General features: G+C 49.2%; 1 protein-coding gene and 1 pseudogene across 5 annotated transcripts in view; both read right to left on the bottom strand.

The window, feature by feature from the left end:
• Nucleotides 1-16,753, bottom strand: part of LOC102375926 (BH3-interacting domain death agonist) — a 32,217-nt gene extending 15,464 nt beyond the window's left edge. For 2 of the 5 annotated variants that reach the window (XM_014517878.2, XM_025198803.1), the window contains exon 1: nucleotides 16,576-16,753. The gene's annotated coding sequence lies outside the window, so the exon portion shown is untranslated. Of the gene's footprint in view, nucleotides 1-3,099; nucleotides 3,183-14,445; nucleotides 14,611-15,037; nucleotides 15,061-16,575 lie in introns of those variants that run through there. The other 3 variants (XM_014517882.2, XM_006019434.3, XM_025198802.1) reach the window with 3 other exon arrangements.
• LOC112549562 lies at nucleotides 8,543-8,724 on the bottom strand (annotated as a pseudogene).
• Nucleotides 16,754-17,425: the final 672 nt, after the last annotated feature.

The raw sequence follows: 17,425 nt of genomic DNA, 5'->3' as shown, positions 1-17,425 counted from the left end.
TCTTTCCCTTCACACGTTTACCTCCTTTGCACTTTTGGAAGGATTTTATTCCAGATGAAGTAAGTCACTGCACTGGGTTCTTTGGGTCCTCCTCAGTCTGCCAGGCCATAGTTCCATTTCTTATTAAATAATCCCACTTGGGAAAGGAATCTTCCCTGTCAGACTTTACTTTCATTTTCTCTGCAGGCCCTTTCCCCTTCTGCTCTGTAACACGTCAGCGCATGAGAAAGAACACAGCAATTTAGCTGTCTTATTATGAACCCTTTTGAAAAAGAACAAAAAAAGGCTGGAGGCTTTCACAGCTGTGGTTTCTTACCAAAAAGGGGGGAAACTTACTTTACAGCCTCATTAAGAAACCACTGCACAGACGTGGTTCTGCTTTTTTTGCCTAAAAAACAAGGCAACAAAAAACACCTACCTGAACTGCTCCAAAGCCTGGGTCTACAGTTCTGGTTCAGGCAATTAGAGAGGATAGAGTCAGCTATGAAGTTAAGATATTGATTTGCACTTCCACAGAGCACAAGCTTCCTCACATCTGGAACTCAGGGCTGGCCTGCAGCAAAGCTGAGATATGGTCTTCCTCAAAACTCACAACCATTTTGTTCTGAGGTTGAGTTTGGTGCTCTCCGTTGGGCAGCAGAATGACTGCACAGCCGGCTGCACAGATAGAGATCAGATGCAAGCCAGTCCAACAGCTTGCCCACGCAGAAGTATGCAAAACTCCCATCTCTTTCTGAGGGAGCCATATCTTGCCATCAAGTCTTGTTCTTGGGTCAAAAGGCCCACAGATAGTGAGTACCCAACTGAGTACCACAGGCTACAGCACAGACATGAGCCAAGTCTGTCAGTTCCTTGCAAGTGATAATTCACTGATTAAAGTGACATGGATCAACTTGCAAGAGACACAGAAAGCGATCATGCATAAAAATCGGAGCTAAGAGACTCAAGTCTGGTCATCCGTTCGTAGGCTTCGCAGGAGCAGCAGGTTCACCCCTGGGGATGGAGAGGACAGCACCTGAGACCACTTTACAATGACTTGAATTCAGGTATAGCATTGACAAGCTCCTATGACAGCTGCTGTCTGGGCCAGGGACTATGACAAGCTCTAGGAGCTTGATCAGGGATAGCTGCTATGCTCCTGACAGGCCTTGGCAACCAGTGGTTTCCCCAACATGTATATCCAGAACATGTATATCCCATGTCACTCTAGTCTCTTGGAAGCACATACTCCAGGATAGATAATCATTGGTCCTACTACACACCACAGCTTATAGCCATCCACTGGGCACAGGCCAACAGTCAGGGATGAAACATGAAGCCAAGGTTCCTCTCCCACCACTCCAATGCGTTACAGACCCTCAGACACTGATCACAACCCATCGTGCAACAGCCAGAATGTCTAGGACACTATTCCACCATTCTTATCAGCTGCACCCATCTTAGGTTGCCCTCAGATCACAGCACATCAGGACAAGAATTCCTGTCTTGACTTATACAACGATGCCAGGAATACTTTCTAAAAGAACAACGACAGAAGGAGTCTAGTACGCTTATATGACAATCAAACATTTAAATGCTGGGCCAACATGAATCATTCAAAGCACATCTGTACACGTGCCATTTGTCAATGGAGGATGGGACGAGTGGCACTCATGAGAGAGGTGTTGCTACTGGTGCTTCTGTATACCTCACTGGTCTTCCTCCCCTCAAAGCAAATTGTCCACAAAATCCAGAGGGCCATGTGCATCTTATTCTGGGGCTCCAGATAGGAGAGAGTGAAGAGGAAAACCTTGTACTAGATGAAATGTACAGGGGGCCGAGGAATGCTGGATATTCTGCTTTTCCACTGGGCTAAATCTGCAAACTGGCAACTGGAGCAGGGGATAAAACATCCTGCTTCATGAAGTATTTTGCATGTCACATGCTGACACTGGGGGGTACATGTACTGCTGTGTATGAACTTACCTACCTGAGAACCACCATGGCTCACAGAGCCCTGAAGCAGTTCCGCAGAAAGTACAAACTACAGAAAGAAATCCCGATGACCCTAATGAACCACTGCAAAATGCAGGTGATGGTGAGGAAACAGGATGCAGTGTCAACCTTAGACCTTCTCCCCAAAGACAGCTGCCAGGCCACGTGGAAGAGGATCTTCCACAAGGACCTACAGAAAGAGCACAAACTGGCAAGAGAACAAACTGGCAAGCAGCCTACCACGCACTCCTGGTGCAGGCGTAGCATTACATACAGGGGCAGAGAAAGCAAACATAATGCCCTAGGGAAACCTGCCCACAGAAAACAGAGACAAATCGACCACCTCCTGTGGTACTGTCCTTTTGCCAAGGGGTTTGGAGGAAAGTGTTTATACTCAAGATGGTGACAAGGAATCACAACCCTGACCAGAGAAGTGGCACTGTTTGGGCACCTGTGCAAGCAGAAGGGGACCCCAATGGCCCACTTTGACCAATTCATTTTCTGCTTTAGAAATGCCTTATGGAAGGCTAGGAGCCTGCTCCTATAAGTGTGCACAGACTCCTCAACGGAGGATTGTGTCAAGATGGGACTGAATGAGATGCAAGGGTACTACAAGGAAACAGTGAAACTTGTCAGCAAGAAATGAACAGGATCATCTGGAAGAGGATGGACTGGCACAGACCAGTTCAGGGGTTGGATCCCTGAAGATGGAGATGACAGTGTTGATGATGGCAATGACAACAGTGACAGAGAGAGAGAAGTAATGACAGAGATGACTGAAAGAACTGGGAAAATAAACACGGGCGGGGGGGCAGGGTAAGCTTAGGGTGTAGAGAAGGTTGCATGTCTGTCATGGGCAAAGTGATGGTGATGGTCACACAGGTGCATGGACATGCAGGGGTGTTGTGCGGATATTGTGAAGGGAATGTGTATGATGTAATGGCAACGATGTGTTTTGGATTGTCAGGCAAGCTATAGAAGCCACAGAACAGTTTTGGTAGAAGTACTGCGATACATATGTATAGGAATATATATTTTTGCAAATAAAAAAAAATCTTTTAGGAAGAGCTGATTAAAGCTGAGGCTGAGTGCACAGATGGGAGGATCAGGAACATGCCAACTGACCTACTACTCCAGATTCCTGGTTTGCAGTTGTTTCCTTTCAAGGGAATCCCTTGCCAGCCAGGTCTCTAGTATCATTCAAGCTGCTCCTACCCACTTGTCCAGTCAGAATCATACACCACTGAGGCAAAAAGGAAAAAAAGAAAGAGATTTTGGAGGCCTGGTACAAAGACCAGTCACACTTGGAGCTGGGCATGTTTGTGGAGCAGCTTCTCCAAAACATGAGTTTGCATTTTAAATGTGTTGTCATTGGCTTCCCCTCTTGCCACAATGACAAAGGCAGAAAAACTATAAGCCTCCTAGAGTTAACAGGCCAACTTCCTGTAGGTAGGAAGAAACAATCTATTAATATAGACAAGCAAACGATGCTCCATGCGTGGGAAGAGTAACACAGGTCCCTTTGTTTAATCTGGATGTAGTGTAGCACAGGATAATCCTCCCATCCAGCACTTTTGAGGATACCACCCCATGACTTAATGGATATCAGGGTAAAAGAAAATCAAACTGATGGTCAAGATTCTCAAGTGATTTGGGATGTGGGTAGACCAACCTGAAGCAGCTTAACAGTACTCAATGTCTGTAGGACAAGCACTTAAGAGTTATAAAAAACAAACAAACCAGGTTTCCTGAGCAGAACAGGAATTGGACAGCCAAGGATCGAGGCACCCAAAAATCAGTAGTTACCTCTACCTCTAACAAATCTTAACTGGAGCCCTTTCAACTGCCTCTCTTGAGTTATACTTTTGTAAGGAGCTAGGAAGTGTCATCACTTTCAAATTCCTAACAAGTTGCAGAATCTCTACCTTTCAAAGAATGAAAGTGGAAGGTTCTTGTGTCTGATGCAGGGATTATTTGGCTGACTTTGAGTTTCACAGAATGTGCAAATGTTATTGCTAAGGCAGCAGGCAGATATATGCAGTCACACAATACAGTATATCCCAGCCTATCTTTCCATTGATACCACTGCATACTATTCTCTTCCAGTTATGACAGAGTGATATAAAAATCCAAACTCCAAGGAAGAAATAAAAACTGCATAAGAGACCAGCTGTATTTCACTTTCACATTCAACTCAAATGCAAGATGGTAATACAAAGAGTTATTGGGCAATCACCAGGGCATTAAAATCTGTTGGGTCCAAAAAGCAAAATATGGAACCAAAACAATCTGTGATCACCTGTCCCAAGTGGATTTGTTTCAGCAGAGGCAGCCCCACTGGGAAGCATTATGTGAAGTGCTAGCCAGTCCCTGGGACACTAGTTTCAGTGGCTGCAAACTACCCCCTAAAACTTCCCACAAGGATTCAGAGCGCACTGTTTCTGATACCACCAAGGCTAGGCATACACTATGACAGTTGTATATATACCATAGTGTATGCCTACCCTTTCATAGACAGCTTAACTGGCAAAACTTGCTAGGGAGCATGGAGAGGTCACACCCTCCTGCCTTCACAGCTGTCAGCAAAACCACAGACATCAGAAAAGTAGGGCTGGAAGGGATCTCTGGAGGTCAGTTCACTCCCCTGCCAGAGGCAGGATCATCCCATTCCAAGCCATCCTAAACAAATTCATAATCTAACCTTAGTAAAAACCACCATCAAGTATGACACAACACAAGACAACATTCTAACTTGGTAAAGAAGGGGGACCACAGCAGCCAACATCCTGCTTATGTGAAAGATTGTTAATATACACTCAAGAGATCCCAGGAAGAAGGCAACACCCCCTGCTACAGAGGGCAGGAGCTCCCACCTTTCATATCAACCTGACCACTAGGTAAAACTCCTTCCAGATCCCAAATACGGCAACTGGTCTGACCCAGGGCCGAGGGGCAAGACCCTCTAGCCAGGAACCTCCATAAGTCCCAGCAGGGACATCACAACATCCCAGTCAAAATCCACAGCCTTGGATGCAGCCAACACCCAATTCCTCTGAGGAAGGTTTAAAAGACAAAAAAAAACTGACACAAAGCAGAACGGTGGAGGGGTGGGGGGCACAGGACTCCGTCCCAGCCCCATGTGGCAACCTGCAAAGTCCAGAAGCATGGGAAATACCCATAGCAGAACTGAGGCATAGCTACACTTGCATCATCCCTGACCAGTGGCTGTCCAAGTTTGTTGAATACCTCCAGTAGTGGAAAGTCCATGACTTGGGTAGTCTATTCCACTGTCTCATTGTTCCAACAACGAAGAAGTTTTTCCTGATATCCAGTCTAAACTTACTTTCATAGACATAGACTTTCTTAGTTCTTAGGGTCGGAAGGGACCTAAACAGATCATCAGGTCCGACCCCCTGCCCTGGGCAGGAACGGGTTCCGCGGTCATATCACCCCAGCCAAATATCTGTCCAGCCTCCTGTTGAAGACTCCCAAGGTAGGAGAGAGCACCACCTCACCTGTCATAGACATTGGGGCTGGAAGGGACCTCACAAGATCATCAGGTTCAGCCCCCTGGCCAAAGGGCAAGAAGTCAGCTAGGGTCAAAGGATCCCAGCAAGATAAGCGTCCAAATGTTTCTTAAAAGTGTCCAGAGTAGGTGCTTGCACCAGCTCTGGAGGGAGTCTATTCCAGGCCTTGGGGGCTCAGACAGTAAAGAAGTTTTCCCTTGTGTCCAGCCTGAAAGAGTTTTGCAGGAATTTGTGACTGCTGGACCTTGTCATCCCTTGGGGTGCTCTGGTGAGCAGGCATTCCCCCAGATCCTGATGTACACTCCTTATGTACTTATAGGTAGCCACCAGGTCCCCCTGAGCCTGCGCTTTTCCAGGCTGAAGAGTCTCATGGCTCTCAGCCTCTCTGCCCTCTGTTCTCCTGCCCTCTGATTATGTGTGTGGCTCTCCTCTGGACTCTCTCAAGCTTCTTCACGTTCTTCCTGAATTGTGGAGCCCAGAACTGGATGCAGTACTCCAGCTGCGGCCCCACCTAGGCTGAGTACAGAGGAAAGATGACATTCTGGGTCTTGCTTGAGGTGCATCAGCAGATGCAAGCCAGAGCTTTGTTCGCTTTGCCAGCTGTGGTATCGCATTGGTGGCTTACTTTGCTCCAACCATGGGGTGGAGGTAGCTACTCTGACAAGGGAGACGGCTACTCTGACAACTTCTGTCAGCTTTGGGCCTGAACACAGACACACATTAACACCTGCATCTACATGGGATGTCATGGGTATATTACACTTGCATCTAGATGGGATGCCACATCAGCTATATTCCAGAGTAGGTGCTCAGAGTAGGCATCATTACAATGCCTCCATATGGCAGTAGAGGAGGAAAAATTAGTAGCCTGTTTCCCTATAGCAAATGGCTATCCTGGGGCACCTCTAAATGCACATTCACAAGGACATAACTTTCAGCAGCAGTTTTACCCTTGATTTTTTTCCAAGGTAATTCTATGCTGGACTCATGCAAGTGAGAGCTGTACAACTTCTGGATGGTGGAGGGACTGCATGGTGCGTGGGTCACAGACCCCCGGAGTTTCCCTTGCCACGTACATAGCCCAGCTCTCCCTGACGTGTGCAGCCCAGGCAGCTCGGCTCTTTCACTGTGCGCACAACCAGCACAGACTCACTCGTGTGTGCATGGTTCCCCACTTGTAGCGTGGGCAGCCCAGATTTCCCCCTGCCGCATGTGAAACAGCCTCCTGCCACCCAGTCCCACCTCAGAGCAGAGGTAGAAAGCAGAAACCAAAGAAGGAAAGGGAGCCTGGTCACCAGCCACCAGAGCAGAAAGGTGGGGGCAGTGGCAGCAGCTGGGCAGGAACTTGGGAGCTGTATGTTAACCCTTTTTGGGGGATGTATGCTGCTGCAGGCTGCCAGGTGCACAGCTCTGATGTAAATTACCCTGGTGCAAGTCATAACACTCTTTGCTCCTAGTTAAAGCTGGTATAAATGCCTATTGTATCCGTGTAAACGTGTCACAGGTCAAAGTCCTTAGCTTATGTTGTTCAAGGAGATGGGGTAGCTACTGGGACAGAAAAACTGTCAGGATACATTCTGTCTACATTAGGGAGCTCTGCTGACAACTACAGCAGCAGAGTCTGTGCAGTGGAGACAGGCTGTTTTGGGGTATGAGGGAGGGTGAAAGCAGCTTATGCCGAAAGAGGCACTAAAACCATAACGATGGCAGCCTATTTTTGGGACATTCAAAACATTCTGGGGTGTTACTGATGTGTTCAGGTTCACATGGGGATTGAACTGCAGATCCTAGCTAACTGCAGTGTGGAGCTGGATCAAGCCCAGGCAGAGGAATTGGAGGGAACAGGAAACTGGGCTTTGTAAATGCCTGGAGGCATCAGACTTAGCTTCATGCTGGTACCTGGTGCCTGTGCTTAGACTAGTTCCAGGTGCCACAGAACAGGGAAGACTCTCAGAAGAGGCCTGGAAAGTGGGACAGAAAGGGGAGTTCACACCCAGCATTGTAAAAGGTGTGCTGTGCCATTCAGTGAGCACATGCAGAAATATAAGAGGGTGGGGAGATCCACTCAGACTAACTCAGCAAGGCAGGGGGAATGGGGTACATGACTGGCCATGCGAGCAGGTCCTCTTTCAGGCAGAAAGGCAATGCAGGAAACAGCAGGCTCCTAGGTCATGTGTCACTGCACGGGTCTCATGTTTTGGTTTGTTACAAAATCATTAGTGGCTTACAGGCACGTCCATTCTCAAACACGAGAATCACACTGCATGCTCTCTGCCTGAGTCAGGGTATTTCAGGCTAGGGTTCATCTTTCCACATTGCAGCTAGTACCACCAGAGTCTTCCATGCAGGAACCGAGCCTCTACTCTCCAAAGCACCAGCAAATTCAAGCTGGAGCTGGAATTCAATATCCCCATGCTGACAGGGATTCAAACAGGAGCTTCGCAGTGTAGGGAGCTTCCTTCGTAGCAGAACTTACATGGCTTTGCGCAAGACTTGGCTCTGAAGACAACTCCTGTGTAACAGGGAAATTAACGCTCCCATTACTTTTAAGGGAAAAACTCGCAGCAGATAGAGTCTAGGTAGCTGAAGAGGCACCTGAGAAGCCCTATTACCTGAGCAGAGAGTTGGCCATTAAGGAAGAAGAGAACACCTGTCCACAGCCAGGAGCCTACTTCATGGAGTGAGCTGGCTGCAGAGGCAGGCAATTAGATGCCATAGGCCAGGAGGGCCTAGTGCAGGTGTGGCTCTGCTGCAGTAAGGCCATAGAGCAGAGCCTAGCTGGGCAACATTGTTTTTTGTTGAAATGTCATGTCTCAGGCCAAATCTGTTCCAAATTCTATCCACTGAACAGAGCTCAAATGTTCAAGTCTGCGTGGTGCTACCACCAGCAAGTATCTTCCCTCCCAGACTCAGTTTGGGGCTTCAGATACTCCCAAATCCACGGCAAACATCCTCTGTGCAAGCCCCAAGCCCGGAGGCCTTGGGGTTCAGGTGCCCCCTAGTCTCACTTGCTCCTTTGGCCTTTTGGCTAGGGACAAGCTTGGGGGGAAGCACGAAACCAATCCTCCACCACCATAAATCATGTAGCTGAGATCCTTGTATTGGAGGCATTAGAGACTCTTGCAGGGATCAGCCTGCCCAAAGTGCAAGGGACAGACTTCACCCTCTAACTACGTGGAGTCATTCAGGGACAAGAAGAACATCTTCCCTGCCAGGTCAGTAAAACCACCTGGGCCAGGTGCCATCAACCTATCTGGGCAACCAGGAAGCAGCTGCAGCTGTACTGGTCAGCTCCCATGCCAACTAGTTGGCAGGTCCTGACAATGAATCAGCCCTGCAGGTGGCAGGGAGAGCCACATGACCTGAAGGGGCGGGACTTCAGAGATATAAGATTGCCCAGGGCTTGAAGTCAGAAGGTGATCTGTCACTGCAGGCTGCCAGGAAAGGAGCTCTGCCTTGAAAAGCATGTTATCACAGAGATTGGCTGGGGGCTGTTTGCCCCAAAGACTACAAGCCACTAGAAATGGTGCTACATGCTGAAGAGAGAAACCCACTGAGAGCTGCCTCTGCACTGAAGGCTACAAGTAAGAGGTTACAGGATTACAGGCTATACCAGGGATGGGCAAGATACAGCCTGCAGGCAGATCTGGCCTGCCAGACAATCTCATCTAGCCCACAAGCACCCACCAACTAGTTGTACCCTGCCCAGCCCACATGCCTTGCTCCCACCCTCGTGGGCAGAAGGGCCCAGCCCAGCCAGCATGTGGTTTCTAGGTGGGACTGCTGCAGCCACCAGGGGACCAGCTCTGCCTCCCTGGTGTCCAGCATCTCCTCCTTGTGTCCCTACTACAGTACTTGTTTTGGGCAGCAGGCAGGATGGTGGCAGGGGTGGGGGAGCTGTAGCCAGGCGGGAGCAGGGGGCTGGGGCTAGCACGCGGGCTGCAAGTGCCTGCAGTGCAGGGCACCAGGCATGGGGCAGGTGAGGGGCCACTTTTCCCTGAGCTCAGCACCAGCTTCTTCCCTGCTGGCGAGCAGGGGGTCAGGGCTGTGTGCTGCCCTCCACCTGTACCACGGGGCTGGGGGGCACTGGGTGTGAGCGGGCGGGGAGCCAGCAGGAGCACAGGGCCTGCACCAGTGTCCCGGGGCCAGTGCCGGTGATGCCCAGAGCAGGGTGGCAGGATGTGGGGTCCCAGCCACTGGGGGCTCTATGGAGCTGGGCCAGTTCCCCACTCTTCCTGCTGGTGCAGCCCAGCCCGGCTCCACAGACCGCTGCCAGCCTGCACCCTACTTTGGGCCCCACTGGTGCTGGCCCTGGACATTGGTCCCAAGACATTGGGACATTGGTCCCAAGATGGTGACCAAGAGGTGGGGCACCTGTCAAGGGGTGAGGCTACCCATGCGGCCCTCGACAGCCTGCCAAGGGTAAGCGGCCCTCTGCTCAAAATAATTGCCCGCCCCTGGGCTAGCAGGAGTGCGGGGCTGGGGTGGAGAGAGTGTGGGAGTGAGGGTGGGGGCCATGGGGACGTCTCCCTCCCACACTGTCTTTCCCCGCCTGCCCAGGGTGCACAGCTCCTGCCGCCAGCAGCAGCAGTAGGCGACAGGCACTCGGGGTGCTCATAGCCTGCTCGGGCATTACCACCTGGTGGCATGCAGCCTTAGCCAGTGCTGTACATGGTGGCAAGGAGTATAGCCAGGCTGACTTGCCTCAACTGCATGGGGCTCCCTGCAGCACACATGTAACTCCCGACCCTCATGTGCCACTAGGGGAAGTCCCATGGGATGGAGCCAACTGTCTTCCCCAACCGCTACCATGCAGGTCCTGGGACTCTGTCGGAAGTGGAGGCTCCATTGCACAGGGTTTCCCCCGGTGGCTTGCAAGTGCCAAGAGCTGTACATGCACCCCGGGGAGCCCTGTGCAGTAGAGGTGGGCCAGCCTCACTGCGCTCCTTGCCACCACATGCAGTACTGGCTGGAGCCGTCCACCGCTGGGCAGCAGCACCTACATAGGCCCTGAGCGCCTGCTGCCGCCACTGGCAGGGGCTGTGCGCCAGGGGGAGGGAGTGTGTGGAGGGGTCCCCACACCCTGCCCCTACAACCCTGCCACATGTGCATACATACCCCCATGCCCCCCCCACACCTCACAAACCCCACATACATACTAACTACCCCATGACCCACTATACACATACAGCCACCCTAACCGAACACCCCCCCACACACAATATATGAGTAAGAGTATTTTTGAGTTATTATGCAGTCATCTCACATATACATATATTACACAAAACACAAGTCATGACAAATTTTTGTAATAAAATTAAAGTGTTATAGTAGATGTTAGACTTAGTGTATGATTTGGTTCCCCTCCACCAATCTGAAGATAGCAACCCTCCCTCCCAAAAGGAGTACTTCTGTGGGCAAAGGTCAGGGGTTAAGGGTGGGACTTCTGGTCCCAAGATGACCTGGAGGTGGGGCACCTGTCCAGGGGTGGGGCTACCCTTATGGTCCTTGGCAGCTCACCAAAACTCATGAAGCGGCCCTCCAGCCAAAATAATTGCCCACCCCTGGATTACAGTCAAAAGGAGCAGGACTTGCATTAATACCAGTGTGCTTATGTTTGTGTTGGGAGTTGTTACTTGTTACTGGTAGCTCGAGACTGGGACTGAAGGGGGGATTGGGGGATCCCAAGGAAGCACATGGCAGTTATGGGGAGCCCTACCAGGGGGCCAGGCCTTGACACACAAAGCAGGCTTCTGCTAGGAAGATGAGGGAAGGTGACTTGAACACCTTGCCTAAGAAGGGTGGTATTGGGGCCAGGGGCCCCATAGCCCAAGGATGGGTGGGATCCTAGCTTGAGAGGGGCAAGGCTAATGGCCCATAGCCTAAGAGGGCTAATGAACATAGCCTGAGAAGGGTGAGAACCAGAGGACTGTAGCCTGGGAGGGGTGAGAAACATGGCTCCAAATATGGCAAGGATCAACAGGGCCAGGAAGCCCATAGCCTAGAAGGGGCAGAGACCAGTTAGAAACCTGAGCCTGAGGAGGGGCAGACATCTGAAAGGCAAAAAGAGGCCTGAGCCCCAAGAACAGGCAGACTGATATGGGCCAGGAGGCCCAGACTGATCAAGTGGAAACTGGAGCCCACCTGTGAGGTATGTGCATAGGTGAAGTGGAAAGCTACAGAATTAGTGCTTAAGGTGATTATTGCGCTGGAGCACCAATGGGCCAGGATGGCCCACCTAGCACCTGAGGGGTGAGTTTAAGGCCTGTGGAGTCTGGAAGGGAGTCACTAGTTACAAGCACAGACAAGAGCTCACTAGGATTTTAGGACAGCCTCCCTTTCCATCACTTTAACTAATTACAAAGCGTACAGACAAGAGGGAAGGATGGGGAGTCAGGGTGAGTGCAGGAGTTGTGACCACCAGGGGGCGTCACAGCCACCCCAGCCACCTAGCCCAGCTATACCCTACCCCTGGGTTTATAGACTAACAGACAACAATGACGTGGTTTATGGGAAAAGGAAAGTGCTATGCAAATAAATCATACACTTGCCTGCAACTGCCTGGGGAAACGCCTAATACATGCAAAAGAAGAGCAGCTCATTTCAGTCAGTCAACTCACTTGAGCAGGGGATAGTCAGATGGGTTGTGTGCTCCCTGCCAGAGATCAGCTCAGTCCAAGAGATGAGCACTGGACTGTTCCAGCAGAACCTGGGATCTCACACCAGCTGCTTAGATAAATCAGAGAGCAATGCTCGGGCTAATGCTCCTTGTGCAAACTGCTCATTCAGGTCCCCATTCCTTTTGAGCATATGCTAGCTACAGCATACAACAGCACTCCCCAAGCCTGGTGGCTTTAAGCCCTTCCACAGCAGTCAGACACAGACCCTTGTCCTCTAGGTGCTGCTGCCACTTCCGTCACCACTGCTTCCACTTAAAGACACGATGGCAGGATGCAAGAGTGGCTGAAGAAGTGGGGCCGTGATGCATGTGTGCCCCCCCCCCGCCTCTCTTGGTACTATTCATGCTTCCTTAAATGAGGCAGGGCCCACACTTTGGTAAGTGCTGCAGTATAGCATGGCCCCATAGCTTTGAAGTATGTTTGTATGCTAAAAAGTCCTCCCAAAATGGCACTGTGTGGCTCCTGAGTTGATATGCTTTAATTATGGAAGAACAAATGTGCTCACTCTTATTAAGAAAAATCAATAAATAAAACTGCCTGCTCTTCAAATTCAGGCTGCAACTCATGAGTCAAGCCGGGTGCTATCCTCTGGTTGCACTGTCATCTTTCTTGCAGAAACACAAAATAGTACAAGGAAACAACAGGCACCTAAATGTGGTCTCAAAGCCTCATACTTGCTAAACACACACAAACACGCCAGGCTTCTATGATCTAGAACACAGTGAGTGCCTCTAGAGCAGCATTTCTCAACCTGTGAGCCATGACCCAAAAATGGGTCACAAGAATATATGAAAGGGTCATGAACTTTAAAACAAAACTTTAAAAATGGATTCTCCTGTAAGAGAGAGAAACATGGGAAATGGTGGCTTTTCCCTTACAGGCAGGCAGAGTTCCAGCCTGAGAGGGGCTGCTTGGGGCCCCACACACTGGGGGGCTGCAGCCTGGGACAGGGGGTCAGGAGTAAGGGGCACTGGGTGGGGACTTGCCATTGAAGTTTACAAATGGGTCCTAGCACAAAAAAAGGTTGAGAATCACTGTCCTAGAAGACCTGCAAACTATTTAAAAGACCTTGTTTCTATTTATTGACCGAAACCTTTACTAGGAAGAGCTTCTGCAGGCCAACACCAGCGCACTGTGTTCTGCACATGGGCAAAACTGACTGGACTCTGCTAAACAAGTCTGCTGATAACACACAAGGAGGCATAGAGCCCAACTCTCCCTTCTCAGCTGTTCATTTCTTAAATCATCCCTAAATTCAAACAGATTATTACACATGCAACATCAGCTGAGGAAGGTGCTATTTTCATTTAGCTACTTCTTAGTACAAGCAACACTTCAAAAAAAGTGCAACCATAGTTATGGCTGGCAAAGGCAAATGTGTGGGAGGACTATGTGCCTGCACAAAACCTGCCCTGAAGCATTTGCAAACTGATGCTACAATCTATCTTTGTACAGTACCCAGCACCCTGGACAAAATACCTGGCTGGTTCCAAGCTGCTGCTGTAATGAATATAACTAACAAGGATAATAGATATGAAGGAAGGAGAGACAGTTACAAGCAATAGCAGGGAAAAACAGAAAGAGGGGTAGATGTGGACTGCAAAGGGTCTCAAAGCTAGATACTCAGATGTTATGCACACTTCTTGTCATAGAAACCTTTCCCACTGTGCTTACGTAAACTTTGTTGGCACAGGAAAAGCCTACTGCCACTTCATACTGGCAGTTCTGCTGATCAGAAAGCAACTTCTTTTTCACAAAGTCAACATATTTGTTTTCACTGCAATTCAAGTTTTGCAATTGAACAAGCAGAAAAAAAACACTGAAATAATAGTGAACCTCCTCATCATGAAGTGGGGGTGGAGTAGGGAATAGACAAAGCCAATCAAAATAGCAAAACCAAACCAAACCAAACTCAACAAGCCCATTGGTCCAAAAGAAAAGTTTCAGCCACCTCTAGGAGTTACATAACAGTTTTCTACAATCAGCACCAAAAGCACTTAGGCCAGATACTCAAAGATATTCAGATGCATAGTTCCTGATGAATAGGCTTGGCCAAATTCAATTTTTATGCATTAATAAATTTCAACAGCTACAATCAATGCTTATTTTTAAGCATTTATTTCCATTTTTACTGATTTACAGTTTCAGGATTGCACAAAATTAGTGTGGGGGGCAGACAATTTAGTAATGACAGTGGACTGTTAATAGCTTTATAAAAACGCATGTCAAAATATAAAAACTATCCCTAAATCAATCAGTCATACCTGCTTTAAATAGTTCTGTTCATTCATCAGGGAAAAGCTGGGGGCAGGGACCAGAAGAGGAAGGCAACAGCAGTCCCGGAGCTCTGGGAACACCAGACTGCACTTAGCTGGCATGCCTGGACAGGTCCCTACTGCCACCCAGGCTGGAGCCTGCAATACCCTCCCCCTCCCTCTCCCTAGCCCTGCTTTGGGTAGGTGGTTTAAGTAGTTTATTATCTCCCTCCAGCCAGTTTCCCCACACCTGGGAAGGAGCAGCTAATTGCTTGATGAGTCATTAAACCTCCCATTGTTTCCCCCTTTAACCCCACCACCCTCTGTCCCTCCTTTCTTTCTCCACTGTCCAGTAACAGGGGTAAGAGTTTCCTGTTACAGTCCCCTTTCTACAAATTGTGATTATTACCGATAGAAATAATTGAAATAATTTGGCTGGGATGATATAGTTGGGGATGGTCCTGCTTTGAGCAGAGGGTTAGACTAGAACCTGAGGTCCCTTCCAACCTTAATTTTCTATGATTCTATGAAATATTTTCCCATTGGTCTGTGAGGTGAAATTGCCATTTATCAATGTTTATAGATAAAAATCAAATCCTACCGAGCCTACTGATGAAGCACACGCAGACTTGACTGACTTGGAGTTAGGCACCTACATGCCTCTGAGGATGTGGGTCCAGTCCTTCACCTCAAGCTGCAGATCCCTGTGTGCTGAAGATTCCAGGTTCAAAGCCCACAGCCACCTCGGACACCTCACTCTGTGCACAAGCATACACGCTTCAAAACCCTTTCTGGGGCTCAGCTTTCAGCTACTCTCTCCCTGCAAGCCAACCCCAGCCCAGACATGATGCAATACACTTGTACAAAGTATAAAATATAATTTTGTTTTATAATCATATCGAAGTAAATCCATCTTGCTCATATAAGAAACAGCTTAGGCACCAACTGAGAGTTACAGTCTAGCACAGAGGTGGGCAAACTGTGGCCTGGGGGCCAGATACAGCCTGCCAGGCCATTCTATCTGGCCCACAGGGCCCCTAAAAAATTTAGAAAATTAATATTTATCTGCCCTGGGCTGCCTGTCATGTGGCCCTCAATGGCTCGCCAAAACTCAGTAAGCGGCCCTCTGCCCAAAATAATTGCCCGCCCCTGGTCTAGCATGAGAAGTCAGGTGGCAGGGATGGTCTAGGCCAGTGGGCCCAACTTTTTTGGCAGGCATGCTACAAATTAACCCTGCACCTTCCCCAAGCGCCTGATTCCCTTCCTCTGCCTGATCTTCTGATGCTCTGCTTTCTGTTCCCTGACCCGTGCTCACAAAAACTTGTGCTACGTTTTATTTATATATGTTTGTGTGTCTGTGTATATATGTTGTTATATACACATACCTATACATACACACACCACACACACATATATCTATAAAAGCTTGAATTATTCTAATATATATTAAAATATGTTATAGTAGGTGTTTGGCTTTAAGTACGTGGTTTGGTTGTTTTTCTGGTTTGAAGATGGCAACCCTCCCTCCCAAAAGGAGTACTTCTGGGGGCAATGGAAGGGACTTCAGGTGGCAAAGGTCAGGGGTTATAATATATATAATAGCACAAGCTTTTATATATGTATGTATGTGCGTATATATATATATATACACACACATAACTGCTTAATATATAATTAAATAAAATACACATACACACACACTTTTGTTAAGTCTATAAGAAGCAAATCTACCCTGCCTTCTACTTGACTTCATGCTAACTACATCTCTGTGCTCCCTACTCCATCTGCTGCTTTGCTTTCTGCTCCCTACCCTGCAGCCTGTCCCTTCCCTGATCTGCCATGTGTCACACACAAGAGGCTGCCTGTGCCACAGGTTGACCACCCTGCTCTATGCAATGGGTTAAAACTGCAGCAAAGCAGATTTTGATCCAAGTCCTGGAAGCAGCTCTGGTCGGCTGTCAGAACAGCAGGACAATGGAACAAGCTGCCCAGGGAAGCTGTGGAATTTCCTTTACTTTGACCAGCACTTTGCTACACAGCCACTCTCAAATATCATGCACACTCTACAGCAGGGTTAACCCCTGAGCCTCCCCTGCCTGACAACACAACTCAGTGCTCTCCGTGTCCGAGAACACTTACCATCCAGGAAGCTGGGTGAAGCTCTGGGTTACGCTGCCCAGGGCAAGAGAAAGCAAGAAAGAGGTTGTGGCATCAGCAGGAGAGGTCTTACTGGAGCAATCCACGGGGACAGCCCCGTTGCAGCAGGAAGTGATGAGAAGAGAGGCCAATTTGGCAGTGGCTGGAGGAAGCAGAAGACATAAGAAAGAGGAAGAGATCAGGACAAGGGACACAATCAGGCCGGACGGATACACGGGAAAGAACAGGAAAGTGTCCGAGAGAGAGCATCCAGAGACAGCTCTGCCAAGAGCAAGTGGAAGCAACTGGAAAAGAGGAGATAAAGAATGGGGCAGCTCCGCCCTTTGAATCTCTTTACCTCCCGTTTTCCCAGCACTTGTCTCTGCCCTTGGCAAATCTGTCTCCCTGGGTATACACAGGTGTATAGGTGCATGTGTGCATGTGCATGACTGCATTCACAAGGATGATATAGTTGGGGATGGTCTTGTTTTGAGCAAGGGGTTAGACCTGCATGTCCACATGCGCATGCATGTGAGCACAGGTATGCGTGAATGGGTATGTATGCATTCACGCATGTCTGTCTATGCGAGGGCACGTGTATGCATGCGCATGTAGGTCTACATATGTGCGCGTGTGCGCGCATGCTCAAGCACACGTGGGACTTGCATGTGCATGCACGCATCCACCTTTTTCCATGTGTGTGAATGCATATTTGTGCACGCGTGTGTAGCGACCTCCGTGTGCCCATGCATGTGGACTTGTGTATGTTCAGGCACGTGTGTGCACGCGTGTATGCATGTACAGCCGCGGCCGGGCGTGCGCGGGGGGTCCCGCACGGGCACGCGCCGAGAGC

This window comes from Alligator sinensis, unplaced genomic scaffold, assembly GCF_000455745.1.
Source record: "Alligator sinensis unplaced genomic scaffold, ASM45574v1 scaffold87_1, whole genome shotgun sequence".
NCBI lineage: Eukaryota > Metazoa > Chordata > Crocodylia > Alligatoridae > Alligator > Alligator sinensis.
The sequence above is the reverse complement of the archived record's forward strand: the minus strand, read 5'-3'. Positions and strand labels throughout refer to the sequence as shown.